This window comes from Parasteatoda tepidariorum, chromosome 8 (assembly GCF_982258835.1).
Source record: "Parasteatoda tepidariorum strain Cologne lab strain chromosome 8, Ptep-v5.0, whole genome shotgun sequence".
NCBI classification, from domain to species: Eukaryota; Metazoa; Arthropoda; class Arachnida; order Araneae; family Theridiidae; genus Parasteatoda; species Parasteatoda tepidariorum.
The window spans coordinates 96,871,683-96,894,723 of NC_141762.1; the positions used below are offsets into that span (position 1 = coordinate 96,871,683).

A 23,041-nucleotide genomic window follows, 5' to 3' on the forward strand; every position below is an offset into this window, starting at 1 on the left:
TAGAGTGGGTGAAACTTTTTTTTTAAAAAAAAGCTACATTAGTCTTGAAGCCGGCCCAATTTTTGGGTTTACCACTACTAATGCACAACTCCGTGTCCTTGCAATTTTGAACCTAATCCAGAAGACAAGGGAACTCCTGGATCAAATAGTGGGAGAAATTTGCCTTCGTGGAGAACTTTTTGATGGAACTAACCAGCATTTACGTTACATGGAGAGGAAAACCTCCCACGGTTTGCCTGACGGAAAGGAGACTAACTCATGATCCGTCTATCACTGAGGATATTTCACGTCAACACTGTGGTCAGTGCAAGCTGTATCGGCTGTATCGGCCAAGTTCGTATCGGCCTGCCATCGACAGGATTCGAACCCAGTTCACCTCACGGGTCAGAAATTTGTAAAAAAAAATATATGTTTATTCAGAGGAAGTACGTTTTCGTTTATGATTTCGATACTTAATTAATAGTGAGCACAAATTAACAAGAATATCTGAAATCACTCCCAGGAATCATGAAGACTGACACTTAGTACGTGAAAATCCGATCATTAGAACGGAAGTTATTAACTGTACCCACCATTATAATTTATAACTTTTGAGTCTTGCAGTTTTTTGTCATCAAAATAAAATGAAAAGGAAAGCAGAACGCCCAAGACAGTGACGTAGTTTTCGACTTTTTTAGAATATATAGAAATAAATCATATATTCCCCTAATTATTATAACATCTAATTTTTATATGAAACAAAATTCACCAGTTGTTTTTAAGGAGCCGAGAGGAATCAGGGAACAGAGCTTTCGCCTTCCAATGAGGTGAACCGGGTTCGAATCCCAGCGACGACTGGTCAATACGAATACCGCATCCGACTTGCACCGACCACAGTGCTGACGTGAAACATCCTCAGTAATAGACGGATCATGGGTTAGAGTCCCCCAGACGACAGACTAACCGTGGGAGGTTTCCGTGTTTTACCTCTCCATGTAACGTGAATGCGGGCTAGTTCCATCAAAAAGTCCTCCATGAAAGTATATTTGTCCCTATACTTGATCAGAAGTTCCCTTGTCTTCTGGATCGGGCTCAAAATTACGAGGCTACGTAGTTAAACATTAGCATGTCGTAAACCCCCAAAAATTGGGCCAGCTCTTCAACAACGGCTATAAAATAAAATTATTTTTAAGAGGCATCGATTGCTCAGAAGATAGAGCGTTCGCCTTCCAATGGAGTAAACTGGGTTCGAATCCCAGCGACGACTGGTCAATACGGATTCCGCATCCGGTTGCACCGACCACAGTGCTGACGTGAAACATCCTCAGTAATAGACGGATCATGGGTTAGAGACCCCTTGCAGTCAGACTAACCATGGGAGGTTTTCGTGGCTTACCTCTCCATGTAACGCAAATGTGGGCTAGTTCCCTCAAAACGTCCTCTAAGTATATTTGTCCCTATACTTGATCCGGGAGTTCCCTTGTCTTCTGGATTGGGTTCAAAATTTCAAGGCTATGGAGTTGATTATTAGTTGTCGTTAATCCAACAATCAAGTCGGCTGTTCAACGGCTTTTATAAAATTAAAATAAATTTATTCTTAAGAAAACTCTTCAGTATCTTCAAAATATAGTGGGTATTTAATCGAAGAATATCTAAATACACGGCAGTTGATAAATTGTTTTATCCCTTCCTGTTTCTTAATAAGTTTTTAACTATGCAATCACTTTTGAAACATAGGTGATCGCTCAAGCATCTAATTGCGGCCGCCAACTTCGCCATTCGATCGAGAATTGTTTAGTTTCTACTGAACAATTTCTAGTAATGAAAATGTATACAAACAAATCTGTTTACTTAAGAATGAGTCATTCTATATTATTTAAACTGATTCTTGTTTAGTTTAAACAAAATGCTTAACGTTTGCTTTTTTTATAACAGTGTTTAAAAATATGAATGATTATATTCAGTTAAATTATTAAATTGCTGTTAAAACTTATGCTAATAATCACTGGTAAAATAATTTAAAAATATTTCTAAAAAAATGCTTTTAATTCATCAACACAGTATTTTCATCGAAAAAAATATATATTCCTACACTCTAAACAAATTTAACCATTATGGTCAGTGACCAGCAAAAAGAAATATAGTCACTGGCCATAAAAAATAATACCCGTAAAACTAACCTGGCCAAAAAAATAAAAGTCCGCCCGTAAAATTTATCTAGTAAAATATATGGTCGGAGACGGCAAATTAACGTTATGCTCGTAAAATTTATTTTCAGTTTGGGTGTTAACGTTATTTTAGAATAGCGTGATTTGTTTTTTGTTGAATCACGGCTAATTGTAGACCGAGGTAAAATAATGAAGTGCTGCCATCTGCCGAGGTGCGAGAGAGTTCCGTGTTCATTTTCCGTAGTCATCAATGTAGAGGATGTTTTTGAGCGTTCATCTGGGTTCAAAAGCGAGTAACTTTAGCCAGATGTTGTGACCATCATAAAAAGAATGTATACCATTAATTGAATAAGGAAGTTTTATAAAATAATCGTATAAGTTAATGGTGAACATAGCAGATATTGCGGTATATTTTTTATCAATTGGGGCTAGCTTAGGGTATTAACAGCCATTTTTCAAAATTCGACGGAAATTTCTAAGAGCATTTCTAACGTTTGCTATGGCGTTTTTTATTCATCATATTCCGCAATAATGAAAGGTGTCTATAATTTCTTCGAGGTATCACACTTTTATTTAGACATTCAACAGAACTTAAAAGATTGGTTTACTTTTTATGCAAAGAATTATATATATATTCAATCACGTGGCAAAATAAACCATTCGAAATTGCTTATACTAGTAAATCGTTACTTATCTTTCCAGTATATATTAATTTACTTATACCACACCCTGTTCGCTGATTCTCTTCGATCCCCGAAGATTGCTATGTATTCTTATATGGCTTGCTTTAAAACTCATGCCAGCTTTACTCGACACTAAGGAAAGCCCGTTTGAAATATGCTCTAACGTAAAATCCTAATTTAAAGCAATTATTAAAAACTTTAAATTTAAATCATTATTAAGAAATTAAAAAAATTTAGTGAGTTTTTTTTATCTTTTACATACAATGAAAAAACCATGCGAATAAATCTAACCGTGAATGCAATACGCAACCGTAAATGCAAACAATATGCTAACCGTAAAGGCAACAATACGGTTCATTTCCAGAAGGTGGCTTTATCTCTGCACCAAATGCTGCAAAAGAAAGCGCAGCCATCATACTCACGCATATCATCTTCTTGTAATTGTTCTTTCTTGCCTTGTTCTTGCCTTGAATAAAATCGTTTTTGAATTTAAGAGTCGATAATCTCCAACTGGTCTTATATTCGAATTTTTAATAACAACGTGTAACGGAGAAGACCAGGGACTTTTTGAAGGGCGACATATACCTTTTTCGCACATTGTTGAAAATTTGCGCTTAACTGCTTCGAAAACTTTCGGATGTAAGCGACGTGGTACAATGTACAGGTGAACCTGTTGTTTCAATGTGATGAACGGTTGAATGTTTGTTTAATAGATTTTCTTTCTTGCGAGGGGTTAGTAATATCCGAGAATTCTTGTAATAAATTTAGAAAAGGCATATTATTAGATATAGTTTTAACTGAGCACTGAGAAGAATTAGCAAAATAGCCGCTCGACTTTAAAGAAGTGTTTGAATCAATGAGACGTTTATTCTTCAGATCGACAAGTAATGCATAATGCGTTAAAAAATCAACGCCAATTATTGGCGAGGTGACATCCGTGAGAATGAAATCCCAGCCAAATGGCTATGAATAAACGACGGAGGTTAAGTTGCTGTTGTTGTTGTTAATTTACGTCACACTAGAGCTGCACAATGGGCTATTGGCGACGGTCTGGGAAGCATCCCGGAGGATGATCCGAAGACATGCCATCACAATTTTGATCCTCTGCGGAGGGGATGGCACCCCCGCTTCGGTAGCCCGACGACCTGAGCGCGAAGTCGAGCACTTTACGGTAGCACAGTTTAACGAGGACCAATACCGCACACCCTCGGTCCCTACGCAGACTGACGACGGAGGTTAAATGATAATTTTAAATGTTTTGTTCCCTAAGTTTTACTGGGTGAATTATTCGCGGCATATAGCATTATGCTGCAAGGCGTATATTTATTTTTACTGTTAGAAATAGGCAGAACGCAACATGCGCTTCCCGAATCTATAAGAAAATTTAAGTTCGTATTTTTATCATAAATGAATAATCTGTTGCCTAATTTATTAGCCACGGAATCTGCAAGCAAAACAGATGACGTGGCACTTATTCTTCCCGAATTAAAAGAACAAGGTTGTTTACATTTTACGGCATCTTTTCCGAACCGAAAATGATAAAAACAAAATGAACGTTCTTCTGATTCAGGCGATAGCACAATTTTCGGCTACAGACTCACTCAGGCCACAGCTTCTTCCATGCAGAGGTCAAGGTCCTCGTTGTGACACTCAGCCAGACCTGATCAATAATTCTGAGGCATATTACGATGGTAAAGTGGCCCTTCCAGTACTCTCGAAGAGTGAGGTTTGTGTTCTCTGTCCCCTTAAAGCAGCGCCGGAACAGGTGCTTATCGTACAGCTTTTTAAAATTAAAAATCACCTGCTGATCCATTCGCTGCAGGATAGGAGTGGTGTTAGGTAGTAGATAGAGAAACTTTATAAACTTGAACTCTTCGAGGATGTCATGTTCGAGGTTCGGTGGGTGAGCAGGAGCATTGTCGAGGACGAGAAGGCTTGCATGGCCGTTCCTCGTATCTCGAGGTACCACTGTATATATATATATATATATATATATATATACACTGAGTGGCCAAATTATTATGACCACCCCTTCAGTCGTCTGCTTCCATACCCTATAAGGCGCAATGTGCGTCGAACAGTACGTTCAGAGACGTTCACAGTTGCTCCTTGATTAAGATCACTTGCAATTTGTCACACTGTTGCTCTCCTGTTGCGCTGCACAACCCTGGCCAGCCTTCTCTCTGATCGAGCATTCAGCACCCAGTGACGACCACAAGTCTGACGTTGAGATCCGGTTTTTTGCTTGATTGTCCATTCTTTGTACACATTAACAACTGCTGCTCTAGAACACTTCACAAGTGCAGCCGTTTTGCTGATGCGCGTTCCGACACATCTCGCACCCGCAATCATTCCACGTTGAAATTCAGTTAAATCACTTTTCTTTCCCATATCTGATCAAGCAACAACACAGTATAACTGATGACTCACTTGTCCAGCATTCCCGTGTTATGGTTATCTTGCCCTCTAGCGGCAACGCTGTGACGCAATAACTCATTTGCATAAAACTCTGAGGTGGTCATAATAGTTTGGCTACTCAGTGTATATATATATATATATATATATATATATATATATATATATATATATATATATATATATATATATATATATATATATATATATATATATATATATATATATATATATATACTATAGCAAACTTTGTCATTCTCACCACCTAAAACGTTTTTGAAAAATATTTAATGTTTTTAATGTTTCATTTCTATCTTTTCAACTGTATTAAACTGTATGTCACAAAAACAAACAAACTCGGAACTTCAGTCACGTCCTTCTAAGACGTCAGAGGAGGAGAGCAAGACTTCCTGTTGGGCTGGCTTGTTTTTCTTAGGTTACAAGGCGAATAGAACACTGATGTTTTTAAACAGATCATTTCTGAGCACATTTTATAAAATTTGCTTTAACAAAAAGAAACTTTAGCAAGATAGTGATAAAACATCCATACCCACAAGGAATGTACGGAAAGGTGTTACTCGCACATCAAGCTAAGCTAATGTATAAATGTATGTAATTTCACTTTGGCTGGGGAGAAGAAATAATTTGAAGAAGAAAAAAAAGTTTTCGTAAAAAGAATTTTTTAAGAAACACAATCAGTTTGCTTAACTCTTGATTAAAAAATACAAATTCTGTGACAAATAAGCTGTATTTTTTCTAAAAAATACTTGTAGAATAAAAAGTTCTGCAAAGCTTTTAATTCGTAAAAATATTTCCGTTATACTTTTTAAATTTTAGTTTTGTTGTTACAGTTGCAAATATTAAAGCTTCTAATCAAAGGAAGAGTCTGAATTAAATTAAAACAACATTTTTAAAGTCAACAGTTCTTTACATCTGAGGAACCAGTGGCGTACGCAGAATTTCTTCAAGGGGGGTGTTCATAATTTTCTGAAACTACTAAAAGAAATTCGAGTCTGTAATAAAGCACTATTATTTCCCTAATTTAGACAGCTAGACAATTTTGACTTTTTATTTCGACAACATTGTTTAGTTAAATTTTGATTTGATTTTTTAAGTTTAAGAACATAATGTAATATCTTCCAAAAAAAAGTTCAATGTCATATGGGTGGGAAGTAACATTTTGAGGGCCACTTTCACATTCATCAGATTTTGTTGTGCTAGAAACGTTTCTTCAACGGAAGTATCACATTTCTGTACAACAGAAAAACTTACATTGGTACTAGATGCTGTCACCTCACTAATTTCAGGTCGTGATTTTTTCTCAAAATAACTTAAAATTTGTTAAATTCTTGCGTTTTGACATCCTAAAGATCCAAGAACAGCAAATATATATATATATATATATATATATATATATATATATATATATATATATATATATATATATATATATATATATATATATATATATATTGGCATAGAAATATCCGCTATGCTACGATCTCAAAGTTTCGAGCTGGAATGAGTAACTTCAATACGCACAGTATCTCCAATGGTATTGTTGCTGATTTCTTCACTAGTCGAAATAGTGGCGACGACGGGTTAAGCGATTGAATGAACTTTTTGTTGAGATAAATCAAAACAGATTTAGCGACAAGCTCCGAAAGACAAGCGGCAGAGATAACTCTTAGTCTGACTAACTAACTCCACTGTACTCCGTTCCCCCTTTTATATAATTTTTCAACGCATCTCCAAAATTCTCGAATTGTCTCAAAGACGACAGAACGTCTGGGATTCCAGAATCATCGCGTAAAGACCTCGCGAATGACAGCCAGTCTCGAAAACTATACTGGTAGGACAGAAAGGAACCAGTCCGTAACAGTGTCACGTGAATTTGGTTTCAAAAGTACAACCCTATTATAGTAAATGTTTTTTCAGTATTCTGAGAAATACCGTGAGAAGAAAAAAAGTAGTCATAAGGCAGATAAAAATATATAGCCTTAAAAAATAATAGCTCTCATAATTTCTACTAAAATTTTTATTTTTGCCATTTTGTCTAAGCTCAAGGGGGGGTGTTTAAACCCCTAAACCCCTCCCTTGCGTACGCCACTGTGAGGAACGAATAGCGCTTGGCCACCTATACAAAGCTAAGATTGCTGCTTTTAATTATTTACAACTTAACAATAACTTCAAAACGGACAAAATAAACTTTATAAATTATTTCCTATTAATAAAAACAACCTGATGGGCGAGATCGGCTTTGGATGCATTCTAAATTTTTTTTTTTAAAACGTACTTTAAATAATAAATAACTCCGTAAAATAAGAGAGTTTTATATACAACCCCTTGAAAATATAATTGCTTTACTGAAAATGATCATGGCTTATTGTAAGTTTGTGTTTACCCTGAATTTGATGCAGTACAAACCATAGAGTTATAAATAAGATTACTCTATTTATTACTCTATGATACAAACGCTTTCGGTTCGTATACATTGAAACTTTACATTCAACCATATCATTTTTATCAACAACTTATGACATTTATATTGTTGTTGCCTTACAGCACTTGTCAATAGTGAAAAGCTTATTTTACGGTAATAGGGGTGAGTTTCTTCTTGTTTTCTAGTGGCGCCATCTATGGCCAAGAACTCGACTTCTACCACCCACATACATTGCATCCCGTTTCACAGGGAGGACACATTTACACACCATATATCCATCTGCAGATCGTAATTTTAACCTGAAATATAGCATGATCAATCTCCGATCCAGTAAAACCAGAGGCTTTGGTTTGGGAACTAGGAGGACATAGTTACCCCGTCAGATTTAGCGAGCACCAGTCCCCATTTTGTACACGGGGAGTTTTTGGTCGTCGGAGATCGAACTCACGACTCCTTGGATATGGGCCCAACGCCCTACGAGCCAGGTTATCTCGGCCCATGGCATATTTATCGTAGAAACTACCTAAGCTATTCACTTCACTACAATTTCATACTATATTGATTTTGATTTCATACGATATTGATATGAATTTATTTCATACTATATTAATTTCATACTATATTCATGTCGTCATTTTAAACAATGATTTTACATAACATGCTCAAAAATAGATGTGCTTCTGAACTAGAGTTAGAAAATATTATCTAGAACTTGAGTGTTAAGATGACTCATGACCAAATTTTTAAGCATTAAAATGCTTCTATAAATCGCTTCAAATGTTCTCCATATAAAGTCGTTGAAGTTTTACACAGTATTGTTTCAAGAAACTGCAGTTCGTCGAATTTTAGCAATTGTACTTAAATGCAATTACAGATTTAATTAGAGATAATTTTTTTAAGTTTTAAGCTTTTTCGTATAATAATTTAGATATTTATGTTAGATAACTTTCATACTATATTTTTTAAACAATCGCTTAAAACATTGTTTCATATTCATAACAGTCCATAAAAAATATGCATTTTTATTTGATTTTTATCAACTTGAAAGATGAAACTAATAATCTGTCAGCGATGAATTAAATGTTTATAACTTTTTAGGTAAATATACTAAATTAATTACATGTATCGTGATGAAAATTTTAAGTCGTCCCAAATTAATTACTTTCTACTGCTTTTAAAACTCAGAGCTAAAAATGTGACCGTTAAGAAACACAATGAAAGAAGAGGAAAAAAATCAACCCAGCTCAAAATTCTTGTTTAAGAAAAAGGACGCAGTTCAAAATACGTGTTTAAGAAATTAGACACATCTGAAATAAGTGTTTAAGGGAAGGAATACGGCTCAAAATACGCGTTTAAGAAAAGTGGTGCAGCTCAAAATAAGCGTTAATGCGTTAGCGCTCAAAATACGCGGAAAATGAACAATTCCAAAAATATGTGTTTAAGAAGAAGAAGAAGAATGCAGATCAAAATACGGGTTTAAGAAAAGGAATACGGCTCAAAATACGTGATTAAAAAAATTGATGCAGCTCAAAATACGTGTTTAAGAATCGAGACACATCTGAAATAAGCGTTTAAGAAAAGGAATACAGCTCAAAATCCGTGTTTAAGAAACTAGACACATCTGAAAATACTTGTTTAAGAAAAGGAATACGGCTCAAAATACGTGCTTAAGAAAAGTGGTGCAGATCAAAATACGTGCTTAAGAAAAATGGACAATTCTAAAAATATGTGTTTAAGAAGAATGCAGATCAAAATACGTAAAAGGGACGCAGCACAAAATTCCTGTTTAAGAAAATGGACACAGCTCGAAATATGTGTTTAATTAAAAGAATACAGATCAAAATGTGACTTTTCAATTTTGAACTTAAATTTATGATGGAAATTCGAACTTACTTTTCCTTCTTTTTAACTAAAAGCATAGTCATTAAAGGCAAAAGTCCCTGACTTCGTGATCGGGTAGGATGGGTATATTGCAATATCTTTGTATTCAGAGCATTAAGCGATAAAGGGGTTTTAAAACATCTCATTTCGAACAATGTCAATTAAATACAAGTATTCCAAATTTAAAGAACCTGTGGCAACCTTGTGGTTCAATTACGACAACCAAAATTGTCATTGAACAATCCAACAATTGTAATTGAACAGTTCAATTACAATTTTTTTTTTAAAGAAAAGACTTCACTTTTAATGGGTTTTTTTCAAAAGTGTACAAAAAGGTGCATTGGACATAACGTTACAAATTCAGTTAGATCTATCAGTTTATTACAGTGAAACCTCCAGGAACAGTGAAACCTCTATGTAGCGATCACCTCTATATAACGACCACCTCTATGAAGCAACCACCTCCGTGTAGCGACCACCTCTATTTACGACCACATTTGGGAGACATGGAATTTTTTTCCATAGACTTTGTGGTGAAGAAAACCTTAAAGCGTGACCATTGAAACCTCTCTCAGCGACAGGGAAAACATCTGCACCAAATGCGGAAGAGGTCAAATAAGGAAACACGAAAAAATATCAAAACAAAAGAAAATTTATAAAACAAATAAGTAGCTTAAAATATATTCAAAATATCTGTGTGAGGCTATTATTTTGAGCTCTTTTTGACGATACAACCTCAGGTTGCAGTCAGAATGCACTGAAGAGGATGCTATCAATGATTTACTTTCAGAGTTGAAAGTTAAATTAGAAAAAAGAAAGTCATTTTAGAAAAAACCAGCATCTCAAATAAACAAACCTTTTTTCTCTTTTTACGGCTAGCTAATTTTTATGATATAAAATTAAATCCAAACTCTAACAAAAAACATAATTGATTATTTATTTAAAATAACCTTATCATTCATAATTGGTACATTTGTTTTTACACTTAATTATATCAGCTGGGATCATTTTTAAAGGCTCTAAATTTTATGCATCGTTCCGTCTTTTCATGACGCCAACAAAAGTGGCACCAAGAAAATGACACAGACTAAAAATAAAATCGTTTGCGAAAAAATCATGTACCTTTGATAACAATTCTGAAGTCAATGGAGGTAACCTCTAAGAAAGACCCACCCTCATCAACGACCATTTTACTGTGGAACGGAGAGTGATAGCTCCCGAAGTTTCGCTGTATTTTTTTTTTTTAAAAAAGAACAATTTTTATAAGAGAAAGCGGAATCAAAAATTTCCCAAACGGAAATTTTGAATTGTGTCCCGAATAAAAACCTCGGATACTTTTAATAAGCCTTTCGCTATAAATGTACCTATAAAGTATTATGATACACCATAAGCAATCGTACAAGTTAAGTAAACAAATTATGTGGAGCTAAATCAACGAGAATCATGGTTTTCCTCCAAATAAGGAAGAAAACAAAAACCCTCTTTAAGATAACGAAAACCTGGAATGTAAGATAAGAAAAATATTCTTTATGAAGTGATATCCCGAAATGCACCCGTAGTACCGGAAAAATTATCCATGCCTCATAAAATATTAAAAAGTTGAAGAGCTCTCCGCATTTAATTTTATCGACTTGCTGATGCGTTGAGAAACAATGTTGAGGCCCTTCCCTTCCATGGTTTCTATTGATTTTTGCTATTGTATGCTAGATAGCTAAATTACGTTTTTTCGGACATGATTTATACGAAGTAAATTATGGGCAAGTATGTTTCCCAACGCTCAATAGCTCATTCTGGATTTAAACTAATTTGGCCTTCCATTTAAATCCTATTCAAAATACTTAATTATCTTAAGAGTTATTGAATGAAATTATCTATCTTCTATAATAATTAAATGAAGGGTCTCTCTTATAGATTTAGTTGTTATATTGTTGAAATTTGGATAGTGACTTAAAGGGCACGTGTAAAAATACGCGTTTAAGAAAAGGGATGCAGCTCAAATGTGTGTTTAAGAAAAGAAATGCAACTCAAATTACGTGTTTAAAAAACAAGACACAGCTCAAAATACGCGTGTAAGAAAAGAAATGCAGGTCAAAATACGTGTTTAAGAAAAGGGATGCAATTCAAATTACGTGTTTGAGAAACTAGACACATCAGAAAATCCTTGTTTAAGAAACTAGACACAGCTGAAAATACGTGTTTAAGAAAAGGAATGCAGCTCAAATGCGTGTTTAAGAAAAGAAATGCAGCTCAAATTACGTGTTTAAAAAACAAGACACAGCTCAAAATACGCGTGTAAGAAAAGAAATGCAGGTCAAAATACGTGTTTAAGAAAAGGGATGCAGCTGAAAATGCGTATTTAAGAAACTAGACTCAGCTAATAAAACGTATTTAAGAAAAGGAATGCAGCTCAAAATACGTGCTTAAGATAAAGGGACGCAGCTCAAGATTCCTGTTTAAGAAAATATACACAGCTCGAAATACTTGTTTAAGAAACCAGACACAGCTCAAAATACACGTTTAAGAAAAGGAATGTAGCTCAAAATACGTGTTTAAGAAAAGGGATGCAATTCAAATTACGTGTTTGAGAAACTAGACACATCAGAAAATCCATATTTAAGAAACTAGACACAGCTGAAAATACGTGTTTAAGAAAAGGAATGCAGCCCAAAATACGTGTTTAAGAAAAGGGATGCAATTCAAATTACGTGTTTAAGAAACTAGACACATCAAAAAATCCGTGTTTAAGAAACTAGACACAGCTGAAAATACGTGTTTAAGAAAAGGAAATAATTTAATCGTGAGCATATAAATTAACATTAATATTTACGTAGTTATAATGGAAATAATGAGAATTCGGTGAAAATCTTACTGGAGTAAAAGTTTACACTTCAACTACCAACTCCACATCCCTTGTTAACAATTTCAGAGGTGCCGAATTTCTTTATCTCAAAAACTACAAAACACAAAAAAATATGTATTACGATTAAATTACAACTTTTACTTATACTGAGGTGAAAATCTTAGCATTACATTTTTTGTTGTTGTTAATTTAAAAAATATATTTACCATAATAATGCTATTTTATGTCATATTATCAAGAGTGAAAAAATACATTTCATGAATTATCATCAGCAAATAATATGCATTATTACACAGTAAAAATGTCAAACTTATATTTTGTGTAGTTTTTGAGAAGAAAGGTGCACGAAGTCACAATTTGAAAATAAACGCTAATTTAATATAATGCCGTAAAGCATAGTCCGTGGAAGTATCTCAAGATTAGCAGATATATATATATATATATATATATATATATATATATATATATATATATATATATATATATATATATATATATATATATATATATATATATATATATATATATATATATATATATATATATATATATATATATATGTAACATAAAAAGCTTTTATTAATCTTTTTATGTTAGTTTCTTTGCTATGAAACAACTCCTACTTTATTCCTAATTAATTATTCTATTCCAAATTCTTTCTCACACTTTTAAAAGCCACATCCTGTTCTTAAATCTATTTTTGGCTCAACTATGCATTTAATTAAGAGCAGGACATATCTCCCTATGCTCTGTGTGGGAAAAGCTAGATTTCTTTCATAAACCAATAGTAATCCTTATCACTTCCCTTTTCCCCTCAAATAAAACAAAATAGAGGGAAATTCCTTTGCTACTTTCCCTAAGATAAAAACTTAAGCACACAGTTTTTGAGTGCGATTTTGAGCTCCGCCTTTGCTAGAAAATGTCTTAAATATACTATGTGAAGTTAATAAAATATGTTTTGCCTTCCAACTGCTATCTGCGTGGCCTAACATCACTCACCATGACTGCTACCCTTTCAAGCCTAGCAGGATAGATAAATTTTGCAGTTGGTTTGGCACTTTTTTTTTTCACTGGCTCCATTAAAAAAAAAAAATGCTTTTTTCAAATAAGTAAAAAATATATAAAAATAAAAGGAAAGAAAATAATCGAATGAAGTTTTAGGAGATGCCGGCGTTGCTCGTGAAACAGATATCCTGACTAAAAGAATGAGAATTTCGGGACTTTCCTTCATAATGGGTCCAGACGTTGCCTCTACACCGTTGTACCGGAATCGCCGTTAAAGAATTGATGTCTTCGCTGTTTTGGTTTCGTTTTCGCCTACCGTGTGTTACCATCAACAATTAGCTTCTTGCGGATTTACAGCAAGTGCTTGTTGTGTTGCCCTACTTGCTTGCTGCTTGTCGGTCTCATTGAGGATTGATAAAGGTTCAGCATATGATCGAATTGATTTCGTTTTCTGGCGATTTTCTCGAGTGTTCTGTGTTTCCTTGAACGGAAGATGACCAAAAATGTGATCTCAAGTGGTAGCTATGATTCCGCTCGCGTGTGCGCGTGATTCATCAAATATTAGAAGTGATTTATTGGTGATTAATTACAGATGTGATTGGTATTTACTCTCAAAAGTTTAAGTTTTTAAACGTGAATACTTTTGAATCATTTACGCTCATATATTGAAATAGGAACATATAATTTTATGTTTATTGTTCCAAATATTTATTCCGGTAATATTATATTTATCTATTAATATTTATATTTTGATAATAGTTCCATTTATTGATGCAATTATTCAATGGTTTATAATATTATTTGTTTAAATTAAATAATATTAAAATTTAGTATTACCATCATATTTTTTTTTTCACTTTTGATTCAGTATGATTATAATTTTAATTATTTAAGGAATCACTCTTTTTATTGCATTATATATCACAGTGTATATTATATTAATTGTAGAAGAGAAATTTAAATTTTTATTTTAATATGGTGTTTAAAAAAGCAAAAGATGTGCTATTCATATACTTAAGTTTTTTTCCCCTTCTAAATGTTATATTTAATTAATGAAATTTATTTTGGTTATTTGAATGCCCTTACGGAGTGGCAAAAATTTCAAATTAAAGATGGTAATCAAAAATAGTGCTACAAATAATTTTGAAAATCAATACAAATTTTTCAAAATTAGAATTTAAATGAAGTTAGACGCAGAACGTTCAGGCATTTCCATTAACAGATCAAGTTTATTAGAGAAAGAGTCAAATCCAACATAAAGTGACCAAACCACAAATTGACAATGAATAGTATCCGGATACACTCAAAATACATTCAAAATAAAAATAATAAAAGTAACAACTACCCGATGGTGACTAAGAAAACTATCTTGTTAAATACTAACACAGGTGGTACTTTAAAAATAAACCTAACAAATATTTTAGAAAAGTTATGTGTCCCAAAAGAAAAAAAAAGATAAATGAAAACAAACAAAAAGTAATTTGCAAATTAACCTAACTTGCACTTCAAATTAAAAATAAGGAAAATGGCTAGGTCAGTCAAATTTTAAAAAACTGATTTACCTAATACCATATTGAATTTGAAAGCTTTGTTTTGGATTTCAATTAATAATGAATTGTGTTAAACGGGTTGTAATGTAAATTCTGAGAAGACTGATCACCTTTTCTGATTGTAAAAGCAATTTGTTCTCACACATTTTTTTTCCTGAAATCCTGGTTAATGTTTGCAATAAAAAAAAAAACTAAAGAAGAAAGCAGATAGAAAAGAAAAAAAAAATTCAAATCTAAGAAAAACAAAAAGAAAGGAAGAAAATTAAAATTTGGGCATAAAAAAAAAAGAAGAATAGTAAAAAGAAAAATGTTAACAAAGTGAGTTTAAAAAAAAATAAAAATAAAAAATAGAATTAAAAATAAGGATTCAAATAGCAAAACTGAAAATAATTTTGAATTTTCAAGTGTTCTTGAGACTGATTGTGATAATGTGGGGCCGCATTGTCAAAATCATGTTGACGGAATTATGCAAATTCAAGATAATGAAAAAATTTACATCTTCAGGAATTTTAAGAAATTTTTCAGATATTTTTGCTGAAAATAAATAGTATATAGAGACAATAAAAGTTGAACCTCAAAGGGTAAAATAACCATCAAGTTTACCAGTGTCAATTTTGTTTTGTTTCATGAAAATAAAATTAAATACCAAATATGACAATAATACACATGGTTCAATGGAACATGTGGACCACTTTTTTTTTCTGGAAGATCCGACCTTTCAAATTTTTTTCTTAAAGTTCAACGTTTACCCAAATCTAGTAAGATATGGGAAGATAGTAGTTTTTGTATGTGGTGAAAACCAAAGAAATAAATACTTATGCATCTTGTTGAATCTTGGATCTTCCAGCATATTATTGTTGAGAATAGGGACTGTTTTCCTCCTTTTGGGGAATACAGCCCCTAATCCAACAAAACAATTTCCCCTAATAACACTGAAGTCTTAAACTTCAGATTAAAGACCAAGTGTCAAACTTTTTATTATCTCATTGAAATAAAAATACTGAAGTCTTAAACTTCAGATTAAAGACCATTGTGTCAAAAAAATTTTTACATTTTATATTGAAAAATTTTTTTTGATAAAAAGTGTCAATTTGTATTTTTATATCTCATATCACTTGCATTTTCATATTTTTGTATCTTTCTTGTTATTGAATATGAATATATACATCTTTTAGAAAATTTTTATAGATTTTCTTGTCTTAAGTGAAAAGTTTATTTCAATTGTGTTAGTATGAGGAATAACTTTATTTACTGTGATTATAACGAAGGACTGAAAAAACTTAATCACAAAAAAATTTCTGAAAATGGAGATCTAACACTTCATTTCGATAGTAGCGCTACTTCAAATTTTTTTTTCTTCCTCTAACACTGTATGAAAATTTTTTTTACATAGTGTGCAAATGTGTTTTTTTTTTTCATTATAATTCATATTACTTTATATCTTGTTGATATTACAAATATTAGTATTAAATTTTTTAATTGTGTCATCATAAGGAAAGTTTTGCAAAGGGATAATTTTAAAAATTTTTAGATATTAGTCAAAATTTTTCGGCGAGGGGGGATGTAACATAAAAAGCTTTTATTAATCTTTTTATGTTAGTTTCTTTGCTATGAAACAACTCCTACTTTATTCCTAATTAATTATTCTATTCCAAATTCTTTCTCACACTTTTAAAAGCCACATCCTGTTCTTAAATCTATTTTTGGCTCAACTATGCATTTAATTAAGAGCAGGACATATCTCCCTATGCTCTGTGTGGGAAAAGCTAGATTTCTTTCATAAACCAATAGTAATCCTTATCACTTCCCTTTTCCCCTCAAATATAACAAAATAGAGGGAAATTCCTTTGCTACTTTCCCTAAGATAAAAACTTAAGCACACAGTTTTTGAGTGCGATTTTGAGCTCCGCCTTTGCTAGAAAATGTCTTAAATATACTATGTGAAGTTAATAAAATATGTTTTGCCTTCCAACTGCTATCTGCGTGGCCTAACATCACTCACCATGACTGCTACCCTTTCATATATATATATATATATATATATATATATATATATATATATATATATATATATATATATAGCATAATAAATAAATACAAAAAACAAGAAGAAAATAAAATAAAACAATAATTTCCTTGATAAATTTTATAATTTTTCCATGTGAAAATCCATTTTGGGCAAATCCGTGGCTAAAATTATTTACTAAAAAATTTCCTTGCTAATTTATATAATTTTTCCATGTGCAAATCCATTTCGGGCAAATTCGTTGCTAAAATTATGTGCAAAACAGGTAATTTATGCTTATTTCTCTTTTCTATTTCATATATTTTTTTAAATAAATATTTATTTTCTATAATCATCAATTGTCAACGTCTTTAAATTATCCAGTATAATATTACCTTGCGCACATCCATTTCGGGCCCATCCTTGGTAACAAATCAAACGCACTTCAGTAATGCAGTAAGAACGCACTTTAATACAAAAATCCTCTAGTTACGCTTTTATCTGAACTTGAGCTTTTGTTTTCTTTTTTTGCAATCTGGCAATCTTGTTACGAAAATATTTTAAATCATTTTTGAAAAATTTTCCGTACATGTAAGTTCATTTGAATTCGCTACTCTCTTTTTTGATTTCATTTCATGTTTTATTCTGCTTTTTCTTTATATTTTATTTCTTGTTTTAAAGTGATATTTTTACTTATTGTGTTCTATTTTCTTTGTTGTAATTTTTTTATGAAATTTTGTGAATGCTCCTCACACTATTGTATTGATATATTTTACTTTGACTGTATTGATACTATATTAGAAAGCACTCTTTTTAGGGGATATAATCGTGTGAGCTGATTAAGAGATTATATCTTTTATTTTCAGGGGTTTTTTTAAATTTTTGTCCTTTTTTTCGAATTGTATTTTTTTTTTCTTCCGGTTTTTTGATATTTTTATTTTTATTATTATTTTTTCCCCTTCTTTCATTGTTCTGTAATTTTAAATATTAAATTATGGTTGTGAACTCATCAAATTTGTTTGAACAATATAATGTTATAAGAATACAAACGTTATTTTAAAAAATGATTACTTTGAAAAATCATTTCTATTCACCAAGAGATCTAATTGTTTATAACATTAATCCATAGTAATATATGGACGTGGGAAGTAGAGGCATAAGCGTAAGCAAACAGAATTCATTTTAGTGCATGTATGTTAAATGAATAATTCTAATTTTCGTAGAAAAACTGTTTTCTGCCTAGACAATTATTGCGACGCAATCACGCAATCATCGGGGTTGGTGAGCGGCAGCGAACAGGGAGCTTAGCCCCCTAGTGTATATATATATATATATATATACGAGGGTTGCTATTTATATTTCTGGCCTTGGCAACAGTAAGTGTTACTAGGCGACCGCAGACGATTTTAATCGAAAGTTTGATATTTTTAAACATAAATTCAGCAGACGATTTACCATTATAGCTTCATTTGTGTTGTTGACAGTAAATTGAAAAGTTCTTCTCTTTCAAAAAATGGAATTGAATCGTGAACATTTTCGTGCCATTATTTTTCATAACTTTCGACGTAGATTGTCAAGACAAGAGTGCTTCGATGAACTTAATTCTTTATTGAGCGATAAAGCGCCATCCTACAGCACTGTGAAAAATTGGTATAACGAATTTAATCGTGGTCGATGTTCGATCCAGGACGAATCCCGTGCAGGTCGTCCAAAATCCGTTGTTGCGCCAGAAAAGATCGATGCTGTGCGTGAACTGATAAAGCAAGATCGTCATGTGACATACCGTGAGATAGAGGCGTCTTTGGACATTAGTATGACTAGCATTAATAAAATATTGCATGAACATTTGAGCGTAAAAAAATTTGTTCGCGTTGGATCCCGCATAATCTGACAAACGCTCAAAAAAAGGGTCGTGTCGATTGGTGCAAGGAAATGTTGGAAAAATACGTTCAAGGTACATCAAAGGCTGTGTATAACATCTACACTGGTGACGAATCATGGATCTATGCATATGAGCCGGAAACAAAACAGCAATCAACTGCATGGGTCTTCCAAGACGAGGCAAAACCAACAAAAGTTGTTCGAGGAAGAAGCACATCGAAACAAATGATTGCCTGTTTCTTCGACATTAACGGTCATGTGGCAACAGTGGCGTTAGAGCAACGCAGGACGGTCAATTCTGAATGGTACACGGCCATTTGTTTGCCAGAAGTCATCGGAGAAATTCGAAAAAAGCAGAAGAACAGGCGAATCATTCTTCATCATGCAATGTGAGCTCTCACACATCGACTCAAACAAAGGCATTTCTGACGGAGCGAAAGATCGAACTGATGGGTCATCCGCCGTACAGCCCTGATTTGGCACCCAATGACTTCTTCTTATTCCCACACATCAAAAATAAATTACGTGGACAACGATTTTCGAACCCCGAAGAAGCGGTTGATACATTCAAAACGCATGTTTTGGAGTTACCTCAATCGGACTGGAAAAAGTGCTTTGAAAATTGGTTCAAACGCATACAAAAGTGCATTGATCATCACGGAAAATATTTTGAAAAACAATAAAACCAATTTCGATCCTACATATTTGTTTTTTCATTATTAGGCCAGAAATATAAATAGCAACCCTCGTGTATATGTAGTGCTCCTTCTCTATTTTTTCTCGTAACTCTTGAGCCGTGGCTTTTCATTAATCATTATTTTGTGGATTCCAATTTTCGCAGTCATTATTTAATTATTTTTAATATCCTTTTCTATAAGGATGACAACATAATGAATTTTCTATGCTTTTATTGAGAAAGGAATAAGGAAATATATTTACAATTTATATACAATTGGAGCAGAGCTCCCTGGCACATCTTTATACTTCCATTTCCAAAAGATAAGTGCACACGAAGGAGCACTATATATATATATATATATATATATATATATATATATATATATATATATATATATATATATATATATATATATATCCGCTAATCTTGAAATATTTCCACGGACTATGCTTTTGTCACTTCGTGCACCTTTCTTCTCAAAAACTACACAAAATATAAGCTTGACATTTTCACTGTGTAATAATGCATATTATTTACTGATGCTGACAATTCATGAAATGTATTCTTTCACTCTTGATAATATAACATAAAATAGCATTATTACATTATTATGGTAAATATATTTTTTAAATTAACAAAAAAAAATGTAATGCTAAGATGTAAATGTAATGCTTTTCTTTTTGAAGCCAAGACATCGATCAGCTATAGGGACGTATATTTCCTCTACTGGGGGATGAGTAAGGGAAAATTTGGTAACAGTTTCCACCAAAGAAGTGTTGAAGTTCGCTTGAAATAGGAACATATTTCAATTTATCATTAGAATTTCTACGGACACAAAATAATTATGTTTTTTTTTCTTTGTAAATTAAATTACACAAATATTGAGTGAAGTATTGAAATGTTAAAAGGGACTGAGTTCCTCAATTTATAAAATGCAAAATGGCTAAAGTCCCCTTTGCCCCCTCGGTTGAGCTGTCCTTGCCGTAAAGCATTGGTTTAGAAACTAAAATCAAAATTTAATTCATTTCTTATTCAATACAATTTCTTATTTAATAAGAACTGATTTTTGAAAGTTTTGTGGGTACTAACTCCATTTGACAATCACAATTAATCTCAGTAATTGCATGTCACTAAAAAGAAACGAAATTAAAATGCAATTATTCGAATTCAAAAATATGTTTAAAAAAAGAAAAGAATAACGCCATTTGATTTTTAAAATAAAGGAGTTTTTTTACTTATATTCGACTTGAGATAAAAATTTACATCAAAAAAAAAACAAGTGTATTTTAAAAAGAATAGTCATTTTTTATTTAATTACAAATTAGTGTTTAGGAAGAAAAAAATTCCAGACAGGAGCGGAAACGTTATTCTAAAAAAGCGGAAATTCTATTTTTTTTTTTTTCAAGGAAGCATTCTTTCATTTGCTCGTTATGCTCTCGGCGAGAAATGTGTTCGATAGAAAAAAAAATTTCCGTTCCATCAAAACAAATTGAATGGACGAAAGAGGGCACTAAACATTTATTCTTTTCGTTCAGAAAAATGCATTCCACTTTGGATCTTATTTCTTTCCCCATTTATCTTCAAGAATAAAGAATTTACCTGAAAGATTCGAATTCTATTGATTTATTTTAGCGGCGTTTTTCTCGCATCGTGCCAGAGTGTCTTACTCAAGAAAGCTTGTAGCTCTAATTTTTATTGAAATATTCCCGCCAAAAGTTTTCGTCCGAAGCAGACGATAGTCCTTTGGCTTATTATCTAAAATTCTAAATTAAGACCAGACTAAAAACACAGACAGCAAAATGAGGTTTATTTTTACTCAGCAAAAACCTTTTAATGTAAACCTAAAACGGTTTTTTTATGTGGTTTACGCGTAAACCTTCTCATCTTAAAACAAAATCTGCGACAATCTATTCTATTCTACGCACAATACCCTTATCCAAAACATTGGAAAACAACCCTCTATATTAAAACCTTAAATCGAGGTTGCCTTAGGGTTTTCTAGCGTGAAAAAATCCTTGAATAAAGCTAGTCTCGAGGTGAACATAAACTTAAATCTATGTACAGTACAGAACCCGTTATCCGGAAATCAGTAAACCGGAAAACCAAAAAACCGGAACGAAATTTGATAAATTTTCCCGCCATTTTTTTTTAAATGTTTTTTTCCTCATAAGATTTCAGGATTTTTCTTCCTTTTTTGGAAGATGTTTACCTTACCATCATTTTGGAAATAATCATTAGTGTATTACTTCGTTTTTTCAAGATTATTTCCAAAAAAAAATTTTTTTAGTTGGGTTTAACAACAAAAAAACGGCTTTTTGTAGCGATTCAGAAAACCGGAAAAATCAGTTATCCGGAATAGCGATGGTCCCGATCGTTCCGGATAATCGGTTCCCTACTGTAATTATAAGGTTTTTGTTCGCAAAGTCTTGTATGCTCAGCTAAAATCCACCTTGTCATGAAATTTTAATGGACAATGCAATTTGATCCTATCGCTAGTGTGACGTCAGCTATAGCGTCATTATGAATCTAAGAGACCATTTTACCTAAGTGACATCACTTTTTAAAAAAAGGCTTAAACATAATTTTCAACTATTTTAGAATGAAAGGTTTAAAACTGCAATATTTTTGCTTTATTGAAAAAAGGTTTTTACTGCAAAAATATTTTAGCGACAATAAAAAGAAAATTCTGAAACAAAGGTTGCAGTAAGGTTACACGCTTTCTGGAAAATAAATGCATGAAATCAGATTTAAGAACATCCGATGCCTTAAACGATTTCCTTTTTTTAACGCTCTCTTTAAAAGTGTTTTGGTAAGGTACAGTTTGAGATCTCTTTTTCACCTCTAAAAAGAAATGTGTCCAAGCTTGTTTTTAAGCTAGTGTTAAAAATTAGGAGTTGCAAGTTTTATTCTCGGCTAATAAATAAAGCTTCGATATCCATTCGATACAATTTATATCTTATTTTATGACCGTCGTTGAACAGCCAATCAAATTTTTGCCTTTACGACTACTTATGTTCTACTCCGTAGCCTTGTAATTTTGAATTCAATCCAGAAGACAAAGGAATTCCTGGATGAAGTATTGGGAGAAATGTTGCCTTCGTGAAAGAGTTTTTGATGGAACTAATCCGCATTGGAAGACCACGGGAACCTCCCACGGTTAGCCTGACGGCAAGGGGACTCTAACCCATGATCTGTCTACCACTGAGGATATTTCACGTTAGAACTGTGCTCGGTGCAAGCCAGATACGGATTCGTATCGGCCATCGCTGGGTTCGAACCTGGTTAACCTCATTGGAAGGCGAACGCTCTATCCCTTGGCCATTGCGGCCCATATTTAGTAGTTGTTGTTGTCAAAGGCCATTGAGGCAAGGGGTACGATAGTTCTTGTTTTCCAGTGGCGCCATCTATGGCCAAGAATTCGACTTCTGTCACACCCGTTTATAGGGCGGACCCAGTCATGCATCCATTCAATCATCCACAGATCGCAATTTT

At 32.8% G+C, this 23,041-nt stretch overlaps 1 protein-coding gene across 4 annotated transcripts in view; it reads right to left on the reverse strand.

Annotated features, from left to right (window-relative positions):
- The window catches only part of LOC107453616 (SCY1-like protein 2), a 556,894-nt gene that overhangs the window by 456,626 nt on the left and 77,227 nt on the right, over positions 1–23,041 (reverse strand). Inside the window, exon 1 of one of the 4 annotated variants that reach the window (XM_087169469.1) lies at positions 12,439–12,522. The exons of the other annotated variants lie outside the window; for them this stretch is intronic. The gene's annotated coding sequence lies outside the window, so the exon portion shown is untranslated. Of the gene's footprint in view, positions 1–12,438; positions 12,523–23,041 lie in introns of those variants that run through there. 4 annotated transcript variants of the gene reach the window in all.